The sequence below is a fragment of the Setaria viridis genome, chromosome 9 (assembly GCF_005286985.2).
Source record: "Setaria viridis chromosome 9, Setaria_viridis_v4.0, whole genome shotgun sequence".
NCBI lineage: Eukaryota > Viridiplantae > Streptophyta > Magnoliopsida > Poales > Poaceae > Setaria > Setaria viridis.
The window spans coordinates 12,392,914-12,416,221 of NC_048271.2; the positions used below are offsets into that span (position 1 = coordinate 12,392,914).

Below are 23,308 nucleotides of genomic sequence, written 5' to 3' on the forward strand. Positions count from 1 at the left end.
CAGAAATAAAATATGTCTTGACAAGCTTAGGTTAGCCAGATGAGAAAAAAGAGTTTATGTAGACTCACATTGTGCAGGCAATGCAAGACATCCAAAAACCACAAGAAACAATATGGTGATCATGTACGTGAGACCAACACTGCCACTCTCTCTCATACCTAGGTACCGGACCGAGCCACCTCCGACGCGCGGCCTGGCGCCCTCCTCCCCCGCGTGACCGAGCGCCCTGTCCCTCGGCTGTCTATGCTCCTTTTTTTCGCAGGCGCGCACGGTTCGAATTCCACCAACCGCATCATTCGTCCATATTCATTTTTTATTCGCGCATGTGGACAGTGCTGCATGGTGCATGGAACATGGACTGCCGATCTTCATTTTTCAACATCCACCGCTCGTAGCCTCGTGCATCATATCGGTGACTTATAATTTACAATTTTAGTCGGAACTAGTACGTGACCTGAGGTCCATTTAATTTTATTTCTTTTCCTCAAAATACAGTACAACATAAGCATTCACGTTCACATGCAGGCAATTGTTGCGTCAACCAAAATCTCAGTGTTTATGATCCAACTACTGAATATTTTCATTTGTTGTTTCAACAGTGCTACGTCATCTAGTGCTAGTTGAACACAGTGATTTTATATCTGCCATTTTATCTCAGTCGTGGTCTTAAGACACCAGTTTGGTATTTGAGAAAAATGATTTTTTTTCTGACAAATGGTTTATCATCTGTTCTTTGGTAGTAATTTAATGACACATCAATGTATAAAACAACCGGAACGGAGTAGATTGAACTCAGTATTTTAGTCCAAACTGGAGATATTTTCTGTTGCCCACCTTGTGGGTCCAGTACGAAATTTTTTACACATTTGTACTAATAATAAAAGAGAAGAATTCAGTTTGTATGATCCAAACTGACCGAGCTTTAGATTGAACTGTATTCTCACGTTTCTTTAAGCAAAATGTTAATCATATCAAAGGGCCTTTCAGGTCCGACTTATCGTTCTTTACGAACTGAAATGGCAGCCAATAGAGTAAATATTCATCATATTTCGTTTAAAAAATTCTCGTTTCAAATATTCATCGTAAGCGAGTATTTGTGATAAATCAATCTGGCATATCAATCATATGCGATGTGTCTCATTTTCACGCCACAGAAAATCTTTCATAAAGAAAAATAGGAATATCAATACACCAGGTGGCACATTTCTTTCCTTGAATAAACTTAGCGATAACCTGAATGGTAAATTCTACGTATCTTGTGTAATGAAGGATCATATTACAGGCATACAAATAAATGTCTCGGAAAGACATTAACCATTACGCTAACAAGAATTTTCTACACTCCCCCAAGATATTTCAGTCTCCGCCATCATCTGACAGGTTGTTTGGATATCTTCTGTGATGGAAACAAAAGTCAAGCTTGTTTGTTCCTACCAATCTCCTCTTAAAGTTATCTTGCCGCTGCAGGCAGATGTCAATAGTTCAGAGCAACATATAATTGCTAGCTATCGATTCAGCAAAATGGTAGCGCACCCATTACGAGCATACTCCGACAGGTACAGGTCCAGGCACCAAAACAATACTGTGATCTCTGATCCAATATATTACCGGTCTATGTTTCTATTTTTCTAGATCACTTATTTAATTTATTCTTAGATTCCTTAAGCCATTTCAATTTAGCCACCATTCCATCTATGCAATCATGCTGACACTATTGAGGGACTCAGTATTAAGAGTAGTGCCATCAAATTTGAACAAAGCAACAGAGATTACTGGATGCCATCTCACTGCAAGGTGCCTAAGCAGACCATTTAAACTGTAACAATAAGGATTATTTTAAAGCATAATGCTTAGCAGAAAGATATATGTACGACTGCATATAAGACATATAAGCTGGTCCATTTGACATAACGAAATTAGAAAAGTTTTAGATATCAGAAAGGTTTATGAATCACTGTGACATATAGTGACAACTGACAACTAGCTAACCTAAACTAAAAATGGAGCAGATATGCATTTCCACATATGAATCTTGCAGCTGAAAATGGAGTAAGTAAAAAAATCAGTCCTACTTTATATTATCCATTGTCCATTTTGCACTTCAACTGATCGGAAACACAAAACAGAGCATCAAGAACACCAGATAAAAAATGCATACTGTCCTCCCTGGAAAGAAAACATTAGTGCTTCTAGTTCAAAATAAAGCTTTGTCTGCTTCTATTAGCATATTTTCTGATTAGCACCTCACATTAAAAATTAGAGAAAAATGATCCATCGTCTCTAAAAATGACAGGAGCGTGGATGTGCATTACACCAAGTGGCAAAATTTCACTGAATGATCCTGGCATCGATCTGAATGGAGAATTCTACATTTTAGGGGTACATATGGTTGATGTAATATCCTACTTGGAGACCATTCCGAATCTAATACTCAATCTCCCATCAGTTGCAAATCTAAGAGGCCAACATTGTTCTATAACCTGCACAAATCAACGGTACTTCTGCGGGAAATCAATCAAAATCAACTGAAATCATACGGGAGGAGAATGAAAGGAACCTTGCAATGGGGGAGAATAGCTCATTAATCCGAATAAATCCACGCCGAAGGGGAGGGATAGGAAGCTGCTGCCATCGAGGAGCAACGCCTCAAATGCGATTCATGTCCTGGCGAGCGGGATTGGAAGGGGGAGCTGGTGAGGAAAGAAATTGGAGGCTGCCGCAAGGGATGGGTAGGAACCTGCCGCCGCCGAGCTTCAATGCCGCAAATGCGTCTCCAATCCAGGTCAGCTGGTTGATAGGGTACAAACTGCCGACGAGTTTGGACCTCAGCCCCTCACACTTGTGTGCTAGTGGCGGCGGTTTCGGGGAGACGTGCGGTGCCGAGAAACGGGATCTAGCGGCGGGGGAGGAACCGGTGCCGAGAACCGAGGTTCATGCGATGGGTCCTTCCACGGCAGATTGATGACGATAACTTGTGTACGAGCTGAGTAGAACTCACCGCGGTGGAGTTCCTCACCGGCGGCGTCGGAGCGCGAGGATTCGAGTGGCTGATGGAAAGAGCAACACCAACACCTAGCGCCGGTGGAGACCTAGCTCCGGTGGGCTCCTGCGGTGTACAACACTGCGTCGACAAGGTGAGGAACTGCGGTGACGGAAGGATGGGGAGGGCGCGGCTGCGCGGGGACGGAACGGCGGGCCGGCGGCTGGCGGGCGGTGGCCGGGAAGGAGAGAGTCGTGGCCAGCAGGGAAAGAGTCGGGCAAAGACAGGAACTGCACGGGATGTGGACCCACGATGTGAATTAGTTCGTAATGTTGGATCGACCGGAGTAAAAAGGCGGCAAAAAATCGGTAGAAAAAACCAGGGAATAGCTGTGTTGCGAGCCGGTTGGCCAATGCCGTGCGGGGAAGCGACGATCGGGCGAGCGGCTCGGGTACGGAGTTGTTCAGTACCCAGGGTGCAGTATATTACTGTCTATCTATCCATGTATGTATGTATATATATATATATATGTGTGTGTGTCTACACATACCGTTTTGCTATAATACATATGGTGCATCCTGTACATAGGGCCGGTGAGCAACCAGCACACACAACCAAACATGCGGTGAGTATTTCCTAAGTTAATTATATTTTCCACCTACCGTGTAAAGCCACCTAGCATACAAATTCCACCAGACTGCGTGCATGCATAGATGAAATCTTTTGTTGGTTCGAATCTTTAAAACAAATGTTCTCCTAAACTGTAACCCCGAATGATAAACTGTTTGTTCCATCTGTCTCAAAAAATATTCTTAACAAAACTAGATCCAATATGGATATATTTTTTTATCGTTTAAGTGAGTTGCATATCTATGTATATTGATTGCAACTCGGACTACTACAGAGTTGCAACTAGTTATAACCTGTGTATTGTTTGCATCCGATCAAAATAATCATATCATGTTGCAATTCTGAGTTGCAATTATAACTTGTTGCAACCATAGTAGCAACCGAGTAATAACTAGTTACAATCAGTAGTAATTGGTTGCAATTCTATTTAGTAGGAAGCATATCTGGGTGCAATTAGAGTAGCAACTGGGTTGCAATTGAATATTAAATAATTGCAACCATAAGTAACGAGTGCTAAATAGGCTACAATCAAGTTGCAATTGGGTTGCAGACATTCTTGCAACTCATAGTACAACTTAGTTGTAATTACATGCTTAAAAAAACTTCATCAAATATAGCATTCATGGATCTCATTATGTTAAGCACATTTTTTCCAACAACCTACTGCAAACGGATCTAAAATTGGATCTGCGGTTTAGGAGATGTCGTTTTTTTTTTTAAATCAAGAAAAGATTTCCTGCATGCATGCTTCCTGGTGGGTGGGTTAAGCTGTGAGGTGGCGTAACGTTGTTGATTGTATCCATTTAGTTTTGCGTGCATGAGCATGGGTTTTCCTTGATGCGTGAATTAGCTGGCACGTGGAACTTAGGGTGGGGACGGTCCGTGCATTTGCTGTACAGAATGCACCTAGGTGCATTTTAGCCTTGTCTTATAAATATGTATATTTATATATACTGTTTTGCTATAATGCACCTGGGTGCATCCAGTACATAGAATGCACCCAGGTCGATGGTGGGCTGGATCTACCTGCACGCTCAACCAAACATGTCGTGCGTGCATCCTAGTTAATTTGTATCATCCATCTACCATGCACAACCAAGTTGCATACAAATCTCACCAGATTGCATGCATGCATGGATGGAATCTTTTGTATGTTCAATTCTTTGAAACAAACTTTCTCCTAAACCGTAACCCCGATTAACAAATCGTTTGCTGCATCTTACTCAAAAAATATGCTTAACAAAACTAGATCCAATATGGATATATTTTATTATTTTTACACGAGTTGCATCTCTGTGTATTACTGATTGCAACTCTGTATACTACCGAGTTGCAACTAGTTATAACTCTATGTACTTTTTCATCTCATCTTTATAATCAGATTCAGTTGCAATTCAGAGTTGCTATCATATCTGATTGCAACCAGAGTAGCAACTAGGTTGCAAATGTGCAGTAACTAGTTGCAACTAGTATAACTTAGGTGCAATTGAGGAGTAAATGGTTGATAGTAACTGGGTAGTAACATTACTACCAGTAGTAACTTGGTTGCAACTAGGCAGTAACCTGTTGCAACTAGTAGCAACATGATAATAACTAGATTTTAACTAGTTGAGACCAACGATACCTAGGTTAAAAACTAAGGTGCAATTATGTTGTAGCTATGATTGCAATTCACACTACAACATAGCTGCAATTACATATTTTTGAAAAAAATCATTAGAATATATCCTTCATGGATCTCATTTTATTTGGCACATTTTTTTCCATCAACATGCTTTAAACGGATTTGAAATCGGACCTACGGTTTAGGAGATATCGCATTTTTTAGATTCAAATCAACGAAAGATTCCCTCCGCATGCAAAGCTTGTGGTGGGTGGATTTCTGGATAAGGTGGCTTCACATGATTGGTTGGTTTTATTGTTTCTTGGCATGCGGTAGTGGAATTGGAGCTTGAATGGATCCGTGCACCCGTAATAAAAATGCACCTTGGTACATTTTAGCCATATATAGACACACACAGCTAGAGAGGCTAATCCTCGGTTGTTTGTTATTCTGAATGTAGAAAACAAAACGGTCAACATTTATAAATAGCTATCTTATGTGTGATTTTAGTGGATCCACCGGATGCATACATGCATGCATGCATACATACATACATACATATATATATGTATGTATGTATGTATGTATACACACACATATAATGAGGGCTAATATTACATTGCCCACTTGAGCAAACAATTAAAACAATCCTTGCATGTAGTCCTGACAGTTCTTTTTTATTATTCCAGATAATTAGAAGGCACTTACTCAAGATACATTTTTAGGCGTCACTAGAGGAATCCTTGTCGATATATGCAACTTAAATATATTAGTGGCTTAGTCATCAATTACTGAGGATTTGTTTGGAACGGAGGAATGAACCACCGAAACATAGAAGACCTTAGAAATGGGATAAAAAATACAGTAGCAAAGTATATTATTGTTAATTATTGGAAAAAATATAGGAAATATCATGTCCGGCTCCTAGCAACAATGTAGTCTGCTTAATTTCAACGATTATGTATGTTCACAGAGGCGAGGCATCATGGGCTGGAAGATTCAGGCTTAATTTCAGCGATTAGGCCGAAGGCAGGGCGACATCAGGCCCAGCGCGCTCGCCTCGTGGGGGAATGTCTCTTCATTTCATTGCTGTACTATAATACACACCTCACACCATCCGGCTCCCAAATCAATGTCAGTCTCAGGTTGACTGCTATCTGAACGATGGCCCCATATCAATGGCATTCTCATCTTGATTGTACTGGAGCTGAGGTCGTAGTCGAGCAGAGATGACCTAGACTTTGATCAGCCATCTTCACAAAACTCTGCCTCGCCAGGCTGAATTGAGACCTTGAAAAGGATGATCAAAGGATAGTTCTTCATCAGCAGGAAGAGCATATGGAAAGAGAGTACTCAGAATGTATATAAACCTTCTAACATTACAGGAATAGAACGCATGATCAGTGGCGGAGCCGGAGCCATGACCTCCCCCAACAAAGAAAAAAGATTTCTACTACCCCTCGTCAATTGTCAGCTTATAGACTACATCAGGACTCAGCAGGCCAACACCTCAAGGGCCAAGCCCAATTGGCATTCTGTCAGCTGTTACCTAGCGTTCAACAACGCACGTATGCACACAGGTGGTTAGGCGCCTGTTCACGTACCTAATCACGTGACCTTCCATTCCAATCTCGCGACGCGCCGCCGCCGCCAAAACCTCGCCTGCCACCTGCAATCTGCGGGATGTCGGAATCTTGCACTACCATTACACCATCGACGACGAGCAAGCCAGTGGCTATGGCGGCGTGGCTGCAATGGAGGGCAACATCACGGCTGACCCTCTTACTTCTGGTATTCCTCCAACTCAAAGCAAGTCTTATTTCCCTAAGCCATATCGGTATATCCCATAAATTGTTTTCAATTTTATTTCTTATCTCATAATATCATAGGATTTTTTTATGAAATTAGGCCAAAGCTTTGTTCTTACTCTACCTATTGTATGCTTGTGGGGACAACGAAAAATTAGGATAAATTGTCAAAATTCTTGAACCGACAAATGTTTATCTGACCCCTTTAATTTTATCTCCAGTTCCACCACTGCGCATGATGACAAGCTAAAATTTAGGTGACCATCAATCCACGTTTAGCATGCATGACAAGGGGTTTCTAGCAGTTAATGATAGGTGAGAATTGCCTATTGTCGCCCTAAGTATAAGCTAAAACGAATTTATGCCTAAATATTTGCCCTGCAGATATTAGATTTAAAATAAAATTGTTTCTTGCCGTCCAAATGTGCCATACCAAGATAATGATTGATTACCATGAAGATAGCATGGTCCAAATGCAGTAGAGGGACCTGAAGACGAATGCCTCATGCAGGGCATGCAGCTAGTGCTCGCCTGCCTACTATGGAATTGGAGAATCGCTTAAATGGCAAAAAGAATACGACTCCGCTGGGGATCGAACCCAGAATCTCTGGTTCCGTAGACCAGCGCCTTATCCATTGGGCCACGGAGTCATTTGCACGTCAGCTGCCCACAACGAATACTAGTTAACCTCATATATTTACGCCTTCATGCACAGATTTAAAACGAAGACGCAGGGCATGGGCACTCAGACAGAGGGTCTGTTTCGAAGCTGTATTTGCACTGTGTCGTAGAATCTAGAAGTTAGGGAAATATTTGTCACGTACCAGTGGAATTTCTATTGGCTAGTCAACTGCAGGGACTTCAAATTCAAATATCAAATCAGTTGGCCCGTCATATTTCCAGCACTTCTACGGGCTTTCCTTCTTGGCCCATCAAAATAGCTTACCCCAAGCCACTCAATCCGTTAAGAGTGGGCAAATTCAATTCCTTAGAGTCGCTTGTCTAACCAAACTTGTCTAATGTAGATGTGAAATAGAGTTGTACCTGAAATTCATGACTATCTAGAGATAACAGATACGATGATTGATTGATACAGAAACAAACTAGATGTAAATCCATAGGCTTGAATTATTACATCCAAATAATCTGCAGCCATACAACTGTGCAAACAAAAAACACTCAAATTCTTGGGTTTAAAGGAGATGAGAATGCGCTTGTCCAACCAAACTTGCTCGACCAACACCGCATCGTACTTTCTGTCCTTGCCATTACCGTTCGACGCATCAATGATGAAATGGTAACTCTGGCCTAGCCGCGGATCCTCCCCCTCGTCACCACCCACCACCCAATGGAAGTTCATCTTGCCTTCTTGTTGTACTCCACCATCGCCCACTTGCCAAGCTCTTGGACACTGGAGCATCAATAACTGGTAATGGGTACCATCCTTGCTGCGGCTGGGAGATCGCGGTAGCGGGCATTGCAAAGATGTAGATGGCCACAATGGTGACGACAACGAGAAGGAAGGTAGCTCTCATGGTTGGCCGTGTAGTAATTCCTGGGAAAGATGGATTTTGTGAGTTTGAGATTGAAGTGCTATGGCACTACGATAGAGGACAATTTGAGGGTATTTAAGGGTCTGTTTGGTAGAGCTCTATCCGATTCTGATTCTCTATGGGAGCTGATTCTCTGAGAGAAGTGATTCTGTGGCTGAAAGTGATTCTCTTTGATTCTCTAACATGAACTCTTAAAATCAAGATGGAGAATCACTTCACAGAATCAGAAGAAACTACTTTTTTCAGCTCCCAGCCTCTTAATTCATTTCAGAGAATCACTTCACAGAATTAGCAGAGAATCACTTCTCTCTGAAAAATTATTTGGTAGAGTTCCTGCTGAATTCAGGAGAGAATCAGCTATGGGAGCTCTCTAAATAGCGCTGGCAGCATAGACCGTGTTGACAACAATCAAAACAGAGCTATTTATCGGAATCAAAACAGGACTAGTAGATCGATGGCCAACCATGAGACTTTGAAAACAGGACTACTCCGTAAACGCACCCTAGTAGATCGATTTCCAAATGTGATCTAAATGGATTGATTTGATCCGATCAGCATCAGCTCTGGCTATACACAGCCTAACAGCACGTTGTAATTTACTAGTAGAAATGTGATTGGTTGAAGCGCTCTTTTAGATCAAGAATTACATGGGATTGATTGAAACGATCTTTTAAAATGCATTTGATTCTACCTCGAAGGGAAAACGTGTCAAAAATCCAATTTTTAGTTATTTCTTGCGAAGCTGTTTGTGTTCGGTACTATGCTATTCCAGCTTGCATTTTTCCAGCCTGTCTCGGAATCAAAACAGGACTTTGGAAATCGGAATGCTAAACACGCTTGCCGAGCCCCTCACGAAAGGCGGACTTGAAGGAATACGTCTCCCCACTGCGTTAACTAGCTGAATGGCATGCGCCTTCCTTGCTGTCCGACTCGAACGCCCGAGTGGAGAGGTCCGAGTCGGAATCGAGCGAACCCACGACATACTCGGATGCCCCCAACCTCGCTGCCTCCCGCCAACTCGAGAACCCCTGCCGCTCAGCCGCTCGTGCCTCCCGCCCGCGCGCTCTGCGATCGCCGATCTCTCCGATCCCCATCCGTGCCGCGCCAAAGAAGAAGATGGTCGGTTACGGGGCACTGCTCCTGCCCGCGGGCGCCTTCGCCGCCTCGATCGACGACGCCATCACTTTCGTGGCAGCGGACAACGAAAACCGCGTCGAGGCGCTCACGCGCCGGCGCGGCCGCGTCGCGGCAAACCGCAGGGCAATTGCAGACGACCCGACGCGTGGGTCCGTCCGCGGTCCTGGAGCGCGACCTCACCCTGCGCCATCGAGGAGGCTCCACCACCGCGTCCTGCTCCCGCCGCTGCGATGGCTTGGTCCCCGCCGCCGGGGAAGAGCGGGGCTGCCACAGCGAAGAGGCCTCCACGCCTGGTGCCCATTCAATCGGGGCAGGAGCAGCAGTGGTGAAGCTGCCGGTGATTATTGATCCGGTGGAGTTCTTCTGCCTCGCCGTCCTCTAGTCACTTAGGGCGTGGCGTAGTGTTCTTGTCTGAACTAATGTAGTATATCGGTTCTAGCTATAATTTGACTGACTGATTCCTTACTTTTTAGACTTGTTGAGTCAGATTCTTGTAGAAAGATTCACACTTTTGTGGTGTTTACTTGTTCGCGTTTGCCAACTACATGTAATTGAGTTGTTGAAAGTAATGGAACAAAGTTTTATTTCTGGTGCCATTCTGTCTTGCTCTTCAGTTGCGTGATCTTGTCTTATGTTACTGCAATCCTGTTTTCGGAAAATGAGAAGCCAATACCAATCTCGTATCAAACAGACCAAGTTCTACGCTTTTTTGGGAAAAACATCATACGGCGATGTCACTCCTTCCTCAACAATCTGAAACCTTGACTTGTTGAGACAACCGTGAAGAATGAACCGCTGCGGGCAATAGGGTCTTTCGGTTTCAATCTTCGTTACATTTACATCCTATATACTGATAAAGCAATCCGTTATGAACCGAGAATACAGCTCGAATTTTTTTTTTAACAATCAATCCGCTTCAGGAAAGATGAGTCAGACCAATACGTAGAGCAAGTGGACTGAGAGTACGCAGCTGCCGCATGAAGCGATTGCAACAACTCAATTGTACATTCAAAGTTATGGTTTGCAATTGAGTTGTTGCAGTCGCTTCATCACTAGAACATGTGGGCTGCACATTCTGAGCCCTTCATGATACGTGTTGCGAGAAATTTGGAGCACTATATCAAACTTGACCCTTTAGATCAAGCCAGTATTTTTTTTATCAAAAAGGATAGACGAGTGAGTACAAGTTGTATGTAAAATTTAGTTCAGGATATTTACTTCCAAACTCAAGTTTAACACTCCAAAATTTAGATTTTTAGAGGAGAGTAAAAATGAAATGAGAAAACTTTTAGGGCACCTTCCTTCAAATCCGTGTTCAGGAACCCAGGTAGTAGCATCTGCATTTTGTAACTTTTTTCTGACCACTTTTATTTGGATATGGAATTGAGGGGAGGGGATTTATATCTGTCGCTTCAGTGTTTTTGGCTCCCTAACAGTTTTCTGCCGACAAGGAATAACTAGATCCTTGCACCCCCAGTGATCTTGTTCTTTCTCTTAGGGAATAAACACCGAAACAAATACACATGCTAGTTCGGCCAATATATACATGGAAATAAATTTCAGTGTACCAGTGCCCACCATAATTTCATTGTGTTCTTGATATATAGGGGCACAGCAGATGCTTTCCAAAAGTGAGGTGACTGAGCTGGCGTTCAAAAATAAGCTCGAGTCCATAAAAAAAGCCATTACCATGAAGTGGTGTGTGATCTTTTCTCCACTAGGAGCAGCTCGCCAAACTTTTCTTTGGCCTCTTCTGCAAGGATAGTGGCAGCTAAACTTAACATCACTATCTTTTTACCTACAAATCCTGGGATGATGATACTCCATTTGGTTATTTGGTGCTAGCTGCACTACGTACACGACAGGAGCACACAATTAATAAATAATATAATTATTGCCAGATACCTTCTACAAATGTTTACCCATTGTAGGGTAAGATTACTGAGTCTGATTGTCTGAATAAGGTTGTTGCCCTTGCCACCATGGCATTACGAGCGGCCTCATGTTTTTTGAGTGATAATGTGATATGATTTTGTTTTCTAAAGTGGGAACTTGTATTTTTTTTAATTATTCTATACATCAATACCTAGGAATAGACTTACAGTTTTCACCACCTAGTTGCAAAATTTAAGATGGGCATGCATATCCTATTAATTTATAAGTTTTAGTAATTACTTGCATATACAACCTTAACTTATACATCCTTATATATATCACAGAAATGATAACCCATATATGGCCATCTTCCATTGCCATTTGTAAATTCTATTTTGTTAACCTTCTAATCATGGATAACAAAAAAAATACGATGTACCCTTTTTGGTAAAGAGAAAATTTAGCGTTACCCTACCTCTACTCACACTGGAGGCTGAAGAGGGTGCATTGGAGGTTTTGAATGCTTGGAAGGACAGAAACCATAGTATGCAAATGAAAACAGATAGGGGAGAGTTTGCAGTAATCTACACATGCGTGTAGTACCTTAGTCGACTTAAAATTATTATTTTTACTTTATGCCTTCTATTAAAAGAGAACTAGTATTGTATATTAGATATCATTAAAATAAAGAAAGAACCCTCTTGTAAATAGTGTGCTTGGATAATGCACAAGCATACATAAGCCAACATATCATAATTAGAAAAACAATTCAAAAGCAAGGACTTAATTACTTTCTACTGGCGAGTTTGCATTCCAACAATGAATTTACGTTGATTAAAAAGTAACATAATTGAAACCAATTCATCTATTAATTTTTTAAGGTACTTCAAAAGATTTAGTTGTGAAGTTTGTTAATTTTGACACACCATATACCTTTTCTGCAAGGTGTTAATCAGAAGCACAAAGGATGAAAAGCTATATATTGTACAAACCTGGCATTCTCTTGCTTGGATATTAAATAGGTAAGAAGCAGTAGATTATACGACAGTATAAGAGTATATTTTTACTAATGGGGCCAGTGAAATGTTTTGGCAGGCTCCCCCAGTGGTTACTGGTTTTATGTGTAAGTAAATTGTTTTATGAAATGCCACATCTCGAGCTAAATGATACCATTTGACTATTTGCATCTCCCAGTATAGACACATTAACTTCCCCTAATAACACATGACCATAGTAGGGGAGGGGGATCTATCAGGAAACAACATTGATCAACATTGCTTTTCTTTGTTAAAAACTTCATCAATTCATCTCCTATTTTTAATGGCCAGTTCATCTTCGCAGTTTATGTTCATAAAAAAATGATTTACACAAAATCCAATGTAACCTAACTCTTTGGTGGTACCTTTTCCACGTTATCCAAAAAATATGTCCTGCTCCTAGTTTCTACTTGAAGATATATAATATCAATCCTAGCTTGATTCAAACATCAAATGTAGAAAATCTTGTATCTAAAAAGATGAGAAGCGGATTTGCATATTTGCAACCAATTAGGGAACTTTAACCATTTTAAGCATAACTGACGACGCCCTAATGGAGGATTTTGAAAAATAAACACTGAGTTCATGGCAGTGGCATGGAATAGACAAAATTTGAAAGGCTATATGGCATAGGTTCTCTCTCTCTCTCTCTCTCTAGTGTGGTAGGTAAATAAAAGGTAAATAAACTGGAAATAAAACTCTTAATGAAGAGATGAAGCATGAAGTACATACCTAGTTTGCTTGGAAACCAATTCCGTTCATGTTCTCCTGAAGATGATATCTCGACGCTAGCGTTCTCCATACTTCCATAGATCCTGTAGATCCTGCTAGCATGCATCTGACGATTCTTGCTTGCGATTAGTTAGCTTCAACATGAGGAACATCAGAAGGCAAGCGCCAGCCAGGTATAGGAGATGAGCAAGGGGAGATATTGACGCGGCTCAATCCAAGAACATGGCTGCCGTGCCAATCAGCCAAGCCTTCGGATTGAGGCGCGCCAATACCTCCTTATCCTAGCAACAAGCTAGCCGAAGCATGCCTTCCCTTCTTTTCCTTTCATGCCAACCAAAACACAAGCCATTTCTGCAAGATTACTCTAGAAATCTAGTGACTCTAGTCTCTAGAAAATTACTTCGGGTTGAAAAAAAAAACAAATGAGAAAGTAGACAAAAAGGAAACAGTAGCAGATGCAGGCAGAGAGAGAGAGAGAGAGAGAGAGAGAGAGAGAGAGAGAGAGAGAGAGAGAGAGAGAGAGAGAGAGAGAGAGGGTGTTGTTGAAGACAAATGGAATGGCGTGGTGTGTGGACGGATACCTAATGGTGCCTTCTCCAAGAGAAAGCGATATCTGGGGATTATATAGCCAGTAGGTGAGTGCCTTCTACTGTAGGAGCTTCTCTTTCTCATGATGCAACTTTTTATCTCCTGGCTCCTAAAAGGCGGCAGAAAGTGAGTGACAGGATACAATCGAGAGAAATGTTTCAGGACGCACACCAATTCTGGTTGGGTTTCTTGATGCGTTCGTTTATTCTTGCCGGAGATTCATGATTTTGTTCCCAACGGGTATAACACTTCGCCAAGTTCCAGAATGAGCATAATTAGATACTGCTACTTGGTGGTCAAAGTAGCTAATGTGGAATGCAAAATTTCATTTAAACATATACAACTTTTCTTTTGAGAGATGAAAAGAAGACAAAAGCTATGGTATATTAAAATATATTATCAGGGGATTGTTAGTACTCTTATAGTAGAACTGCCATCTGTTATTTATAGTTGTTTCCATCTTTTTATTGAACAATAATTTATGTGCTCAACTACCTCCAGATCAGTATTCACCAGACAAGGCCAAGCGATAAAGCGCTTACAAATATCAAAATCATGCAAGCATTCATTTTTGAATTAAAAATAAAAAAAGGTTTTGCCCCATGCTTACTTAAATCATGAATTTTCACTCGATGAAAAACTCATAGAATTGCGATGTATATTTTTACTTCATATTTTACATATTCCAATTATGATCATGGTCCATAATACCTATAATATATAATTATATGTATATGGACATCATTTAGTAAAATATAAAAACTACCCCAAGTACTTGCATATATAGAGAATATATATATATATATATATATATATGTATATATGTGTGTGTGTGTGTGTAAATGAACACATGTATTTCTTAATATTGTTTCCCTTGAGGTAGATGAAAGGACAACGAACAACCATACTACTTAACACCTTTATTTGAGTATTATTCGTATGCATTTGTACACACAAAAAGCTGTGATATAAAATTCATTATCCATACAATATTAATATATTTGTGTACAGCTACAACAAATGGGTATAATCTAAAATATACGCAATAATTTCCATACATGTTTTATTGAACAATGCTACAATTGATCAACTACCTCCATCTAGCTTTTTACTAGACCAGGTCAAGCAAAATCAAAATGTGCCTTGTATTTCAGGACGGAGGAAGTACGAAAGATGTGAACACCACTCGCAAAAGAAAAAAGATGTGAACACCCTTCCTTTAGCTTCAGATGAAGAGACAAGTACTAGTAGTGCTTCACCTTTTCAATTCGACATTATTATTATAACATTATCTAGCATTTACACACATAGTTGTTTGCATCTTTTATTGAACATTGATTTGTGCACTCAACTACCCCAGCTAGATTGTTCATCAGCAGACAAGATCGTCTGGCAATAAAACACTTTAATATACTCAAAGTGTGTAGATCGCACTGGGTCGATCAAGCAGCCTCTTAAATTTTGAGAAAGAGGGATCGGTGTCGGTGTTTGGATCCTTAGCTAAAGTTTAGTTCGTATTACATCGAATCTTCGGAGGCTAATTAGGAAGACTAAACATGAGTTAATTATAAAACTAATTACACAGATGGAGGCTAATTCGCGAGATGAATCTATTAAGCCTAATTAATCTATCATTAGCAAATGGTTACTGTAGCACCACATTGCCAAATCATGGACTAATTAGGCTTAATAGATTCGTCTCGCGAATTAGCCTCCATCTGTGCAATTGGTTTTGTAATTAGTCTATGTTTAATACTTCTAATTAGTATCTAAACATTCGATATGACAGGGACTAAACTTTAATCCTGGGAACCAAACGGGGCCTTAGTTGTATCATGCATTATTCTTTTTTATTTCGTGCGTGCGGGCTCACTTGTGGTACCAGAATTTTTTTTCATGTGACGAACAGTGATATGACTACAGTATTATATTATTGAGTTCTAAAGTATCTTTATGGCCAGAGTAGTGTTGTGTTGTTATTTGCGAACAGCGATGAGTGTTTCCTGGTAGACGTTGACGTACTGTGACGGTTTTGGGAGGTTGCACCGGTGAAAATGGAACTGCACCGCAATGCACAAATGACTGGTGACGGAGTACATACTTTGTCGTCGGTCAAATTGAGGTTACAAAGCCATATTTTTCAGAGCCATTACCGTGTGTAGATGTGAAGCAAACAGGCGTTTAGCGAGCCAAATCTGACCAACTTTGGACGTCGCAAAGCATTATATTGCAACACATAGCCGCCGCGAACCAAACAAATACTTGGCTTTCTGGTTGCCTACAGGCTACAGAATTGGGGTGTTTGCAAGCAAATCGTGAATTCGTTTCCCTGTGTGTACTGTACGTCTGTACCGTCGGTCGGTCGGTCGTTGAGATCCATCCATCCGCGGGACGAGAACCGAAAGGAGGAAGCACGGGGGAATTGAATTGAATTGAAGCGGCCGGGAGGGAGGCCAGCAGGTGCAGGGTAAGGCTGGCGGGGAATTGAATTGGCTGCTGCTTGCTGCCGCCGTGCATGCAAAAGCCTGGTGATGATGATCCGGCATGAATGGTGCAGGGAGGAGGGTGGTTGGGTTAATGGCTGCTTCGTCCTCCTCCTCGTCCTGGCTGGTGGGTCAGTGGGTGTGGGTGGGAGAGAGCCCTCGAACTTGATCAGAGAGAGAGAGAGAGAGAGAGAGAGAGAGACGGGCCTGCGGCGGCAGGGGCAGGCCGGGCAGCTAGCAGGTAGCTTAATGCCCACCCGTCTCTTCATGCTTTCCCATGCGTGAGTGCGAGCTGCCGCCATTATCATGCGTCGGTGGGGGGTGCCGCAATAACTGCCTGCTGCTGCCCGGCCGGCCTCATCTCGCTCCTATGGCCCGGTCCGGCCGGTCGGCGGCAGCCGGCAGGGCATGCGCAGCGGCAGCGCCCGGCGCATGCATGCGCACCTGCCGCGGCACAACGTCGATAGATGCCATCATTCATCCATCTCGCCATCTCTGACGCTATCTCTGACGATGAGCAGGTCAGGTCGGGACGGGAGAGTATTACTCTCTCTAGCTAGGTGTAGGCGCCTCCATCGATCATGGCTGTCGACTCGAGAGGAGGAGAGGGGTATAGCTACGTTCCGACAATGGTCCCCGCGCGCGCGTCCACCTCGCTCCTTCCTTGTTATTGCTTTTCTATACTGGGGGCGGGATTCACCACGCATGATGAAGCCCACCGCTTGCAGGTAGCCCTAACTGTCTCGACGTGCTCCGTCCCGTCCAAACGTTTTCCGTAGGGTTGTCTTTTGCTGCCGTACCACCGGACAAACTCTACGTACGGTTACATACATAGCAAAATCTATATATTTAGAAAAGTCAAAATGATGTACAATTTGAAACGGAGATGGTATAATAGTGATACTAACTTTGACAAAAGTAGGCCTGCCCCGATGTCCCAGCCCGAGCCTGACGAGCTAAGCCTAACCCGGCGACATTGTTTTAGGACCGTCTTAGTGATGATTCTGATGGCCCAATGTAGCCCGAATTAGGACAAATTTTGCAAAAGAATCTCTATTAGATACTACCAATTTTACTTAAACAAACTGAACTTCAGCAACTCTTTTCTCATAATCCATAAACAAGACAACTACAAGTGGCGCCGTGTAGCGTACCTATCCACCTAATATCTTATATGCTCTCTATTAAGGTTTGTTTATAAACATTTTGTTTTAATAAAACATGACACAATCTTATATTACACAAGCATTTCTCGACAAAGGCCCATACAAACCTAGTGGCACAATGCATGATCATGCTAGTAAAGGGATGGCACAAAGCTCATTCACAAGATATAGCTCAAACTAATCCTAAGCTCACCTTACAAAATTTCTATCAGTCTATTTTTTTTCCTCTTTGAATCTCACCTAAATCGTGAAAGATACGGGTGATTTTGTATATAAGTAGAGGCCCATGTCACTAAAAAATCTTCTTCCAACCTCTCTCATGATTCATACAAAAATGTATTCTTATGGTTCGCGGGTGGAAAAAAACACCTCATGTTGTTTGAGATTAGCGCTACCAGAGATGGATGGTTGAGATGATGTGTGGGCGGGGTGGGGTGGGGGGATCCATAAGCAGGAGGATGATGGATAGTTAATTAAATTTCATGAATCTGCACCTTTTTCCTTAAAATCACATCTATTTTTTAATATGTTTGAACCAACATGTTCTCTAAAATAAATGCAACAAAAATGAGACGCATATTTTTCTTATTTTTGTTTTTAATAATCATTTGAATATACTGATTTAAATTTTAAATATACTATTTGAAAATTTTCCACATGAAGTACTCAGTTAACTCGCCGGAAGTGTTGAATTTAGTATTTCAATACATTGAATAGAGTAGATCAACATTTCAAATCTACTAGTTCAAATATTAATGTGAAAATAATAAATGCATGTAAATGTTGAAACCACTCGTAAATTTGAATCAACTCTTTAAATGTCAAGTGCATATAAAGTCAGAAAATGATAAGTCAACAAACACGCCTAACTATAGTACTATAATAATTCGAAAATAAAAAAGAAAAAGGAGAAGAAACAAACTACCTCACGCTAGTGGTCCGCGGCCTTTTTGCAGCATGTTTGAAAACTAGCCTTTATCCTGATGGGCTTGGGCTTCATCTTTAGCCTTTGTGCTCGAAAGCATCCCTATTTGGTGGGCTCGGCCAAATCCCTCCGAGGAACTTTTTTTATTTTTTTATTTTTTATTTTAATATTTTGTAAAAATATATAGTCGGATGAAACGCCGGCGATAGGGCCTTATTGCTGGCCCAGGTGGCGGTTGGCCGCCCTTACCGACGGCCCAGCCGGCGAAAGGGATACACCCTCCACACCACACTTTCAAAAAATTATAACTAATTCATATCAACTCGGATGGAGATAAACTTTATATGAAACTTGTAAATATCGATGAGATCTACAACTTTGTAGTTAAACTTTTTTCATTTGATATCATATTGGTGCTCAAATAATCAACACAAGTTTCATATCTAAAATTCAATTTTTAGATCTAAAATTGGGCAGCACACTTTCAAAAAATGATAACTAATTCATACAAGCTTAGATAGAAATAAGCTTTATATAAAAATTGTAGCCCTCTACGAGATTTATAACTTTGTAATTGAAACTGTTTTCATTTGGAGCCATTTAATTTCTGAAATAATCAACACAAGTTTCAGATCTAAAATTGAATTTTAGATCTAAAACTTGTATTGATTATTTGAGCACCAATATGATATCAAATAAAAAATGTTTTTAACTACAAAGTTGTAGATCTCATTGAGATCTAAAAGTTCCATATAAAGTTTATCACCATCCAAGTTTATATGAAGTAGTTATGATTTTTTGAAAGTGTGATGTGGAGGGGTGTACCGCTTTCGCCGGCTAGGCTGGTGGTAAGGTCCTTCCGCCGATCCAACCGCCGCCTGGGCCGGCGGTATGGCCCTTCCGCCGGCCCAGCCAGTGACAATAGCCTAGTTTTGCAATTTTTCCATCCGACTATATATTTTTGCAAAATGCTAAAATAAAAAATAAAAAAAATAAAAAAAGTTCCCTCTCCAAGGGTCACAGAAGCAGCTAAGAAGGCCAGAGGGTCACAGAAGCAGCTAAGAAGGCCCGCCCATGAGGATTGTTGCCTCGACGTAGGACAGCAGCGAGCCCAAATCCTCTTTCCTGGTGACCCAACAACAAAAGCAGCATTTGCTCAAAAAGAAAAAAGCAGCATTTGCGCAAAGTGCACAATGGCAAATGAAATGTCAAATGTATATGTACCTAAAGAGAGCTCTTTACATCCCTAGCGCCGATCGACTGGGACCTACAACAAAAGTCCCTGAAAGTGCATAAACAAACAAGAAGGATATACATGCCACACTGCCAGTATGCCACTCCCATCGTTTTGATTTCCTGAACCATCATAAACTTATAAAATCCCGCCCTGTCGCGATCTGCCAACGTAACAGAGCACAACAGTTTTCTATTTGCCCAAATACGTCATCGAGATCCCAAAAGGCGCAGACGCACAAAAACCAGAAACAAAAACAAAGACACCAACCACCATTTTACACGTACGCAGGCAGCACGGCCTGCAACTCTGGCCTGCACGATGGCATGCACGAGGCCGCCAGCCAGCCGGAGCTTTTGGAGCCAGGCAGCCAGCAGAGGCACGCAGCCGCGGCAGAAAAGCACACGGGCCGGTCGCGCTTTGCCGGCGCAGGCAGAACGCCACCGTGCCGGGGACAGACGCCAAGTCGGCAAGTCGGCAAGCTAGCGTCTCCCGGCGTCGCCATGTGCCGCCGGCCCGGCGCCCCATATGCGGAGATGCAGATGCAGATGCCGCCGCCCTTTCCGAGCTCTCGCGGCAGCGATGGATTGGCGGAGGGGGATGCCATCTCGGAGGCATAAAACTTTTGCGTCGCCGATCAGATAAGATCTGTCGCTATCCGTTTTTGTAAGAGTTTCCGTGACGTTGGCCTTGGGCGGTGAGCGAAAATACTGCCACTGCTTCGTATGGGATAGGCCGGATCCGTCAGATGTGAGGTTAGTGTGGCTGGAACGACGCTCTGGGTGATTGATTGGTTAATGTTTCTTCGTTCTTCGAGATGAAAGGGGAATCTGGATGAGTTGACAGACAGAGTCATCGTTCTTGGCGATGAGATGCTACTACCTACTAGGATATACTATGGTTATTAGTGATTGATGATGGGACTCTCAGAGTCAGAGGGATGTGTGGGTGGATTTGTGTACCATGTGTACGTAGTTTTGATAACGGTAAAAAGTAATCCAGTGAGAAATTCCCCTTGGACGTTGCCAAGAGATGTACTAAAGAAATGGTTTAAGACCATTGGATAATGTTCAAATCTGAACTTAATCAACTGTCCTGCTGTACTTATTTGTTTGATTACTATAATCCATTTCCCAAACTAGCTTACATGTTGTTGGGTAGTTCCATGCATGCACCCATGCGCACGCGCGCGCACACAGAAAGGAAAACCTAACCATTTTTCCACAAATGCATAGTTTCAAATTCAAGTTGGATAAATGAAACTTCCTCAACGTTGAGTGTGCTAATATATATGTATAAAAATTGTTTTTAAACAAATTATTTAACACTCATTTTATCAAGATCACATTGAAAACTTAACATTGCAAATTGCTTACTAGAGATCATATGTGTTGCCTTCATGATAAATCTGTAATTTCTCGCATGGTCATTTACTTTGACATAATTCTCCTTCGGTGCTACCATCTGCAATACTTCGGAGTACATGTATCCATCGGAGGTTTAGTTCCACATTTCTATGCGCCTTGTCCCAAGAGGTCACTCACCACGTCAGTAGTGATGCCGGAGCCAACAAAAGTTTAAGCACCCAATTGCATATGTAGGACCATGTCTCATAGGATTTTCTTCCATATGGGTGATGATGGCTGCATGGCATGGCAGAGAGACCTGTGGGGCCTTTATAATGGGGCTCCTAAAACCTAGATCCCTCTTTAGGATCTTTCTAGCAGGGGAATTTTCAGCAATAAGCGTACTGCCACCAAAAAAGAAAAAGAAAAGGATTAAAAGAATACAAGTACGAGGCCGGACCGGACCCAAGCTTTGTTGTTGTTGGATATGGAGAGGACGGCGTGGTGTGTAGCTGTGTCGCGTGGTTGGCCACACCGGCCGGCCACATAATGCATGTGCGTGTGCGCAGCACGGGCACGGCATGTGGCCGCCATGGCCGGCACGCACACACGAATCATATAGGAGTACGCATGCATGGGCTCACGGCATGGCCGCGCGCATGGGTGTCTTACCGTACGGGTGTTGGCGCTCTGTAGACAATCGATCACCATGTCTGTACACTGACGAGGAGGGAAATGATCGAGCAGGACGTCGTGGATCTTTTACGTCCATCCTTGATGGATATGATCTAGGCACATCCAACGACTGCGGAATACTTGATCATATCCTTGCAAGAAGAGATCCAAGAGCAAGAGCTGCATGCTCGTTGATCACGTAGAGTGGCAGAATACGTTGGGTTGCTTTCCTGGGGCCTCACCATGTGCTACATCCAGCAACCAGCATGGTTGGTACATCCGAATTGGGGTGGGGTCCTAAGACTCCTAGTAACAGAGGAACATGTCTTATAATATCTAGCTCGCTGCCGCTAGCTAGCTAGCAGAAAAAAAAAACACTTGTGGCTACGCATAATCCTATCGCAAATACTCCTGGCTACTCCATCCATATGTGCGTGTGATGACACCATAACTTACGGGTGACAATAAGCAGGTCCAACAAGCACGAGGCCCTCGGCATAATTGCCTTATAATACAAGCTTTGGCCCACTGTTATTAGCTTCTCACACGCTTGGTTGGTGCAACAAATAATGCATGTGAGCTTGATCTACCTGCATGACTGCATCATACTCGAGTACTTGTTTATATTGACGCGTGTCAATTGTTAGGCGAGACGTTTCTGACGTTTACTCATACGTACTTGACATCTCAAGCTTTGAACAAGTACCTATATACATGTTTCAGTACAATACAAAAATGGTTGGGTATACTTTGTTTAGGTTATATATTACATGATTTCTGTTGGATTTATATCCTGACAAGGCATTCAATACTTGATCGTAATTCATGTTTATTCAACACCGACTTTTCCACCTGGAATTTTTTTTAGTCCAATGATGGAGAATTCTCCAAGCTGCTGCGTGCATACAACGGGTGGCTTACTTAATTAGGTTATTTCCGCTGCTGCTAAACTGTGTTGAAAGCAACTAATGCCAATAACTTTGCCAATACTCATGTGGGGTGCCAATTAAACAAGCTTCACCTAGTTCCCAAGCTTCTACGGAGAAGCTAATGCGTACGTGATTAAGCGGAATTTGTTCAGATACAAAGTATTTTTGGTGTTCTGGGGAAAAAATCATCTTGACCGTACCCGACGTCTTTTTTTAGACAATGATATGCTTGGCTTTGGCTTCTTAAACTTGATACTGTATGGATTTTTGGACACTACAACATCTAAACAATGCCCTGAGCCTTTCCAAGCATATTGAAACTAGATACACACAGATTTGCATCTTCAGTACTACCCTTATTATCAGGAGCCAACTAATAATTGGAGCACTACGATGCCGATTTTGCACAACGGCGAGACTGAAAAACTGGAGCAGGTGCTCGAACAAACTAAGGAAATCCTATAGAAATTTGCAAAATGGTCATTTCCCCAGCGAGTGCACTACTATAGGTTCACCCGCTCAAATATCACAAGTCCTGCCGCCAACTCACGGGACAGCCGGAACTAGATTCGCAGGGAGGAGAGAACTTTATCCCACTTTTGTTCAG

The 23,308-nt window shown here is 42.1% G+C and overlaps 2 long non-coding RNA genes and 1 other non-coding gene across 3 annotated transcripts; all 3 read right to left on the minus strand.

Moving 5' to 3' along the window:
- Window positions 1-1,128: 1,128 nt before the first annotated feature.
- LOC117835005 (uncharacterized) lies at window positions 1,129-3,782 on the minus strand. Its single transcript, XR_004635913.2, has 2 exons — window positions 2,558-3,782; window positions 1,129-1,461 (listed from the first exon to the last, which is right to left on the minus strand). It is a non-coding gene; the product is annotated as an uncharacterized lncRNA (long non-coding RNA).
- Window positions 3,783-6,550: 2,768 nt separating this feature from the next.
- LOC117836084 (uncharacterized) lies at window positions 6,551-14,042 on the minus strand. Its single transcript, XR_004636015.2, has 2 exons — window positions 13,356-14,042; window positions 6,551-8,576 (listed from the first exon to the last, which is right to left on the minus strand). It is a non-coding gene; the product is annotated as an uncharacterized lncRNA (long non-coding RNA).
- TRNAR-ACG (transfer RNA arginine (anticodon ACG)) lies at window positions 7,599-7,671 on the minus strand. The gene has a single exon. It is a non-coding gene; the product is annotated as a tRNA-Arg (tRNA).
- Window positions 14,043-23,308: the final 9,266 nt, after the last annotated feature.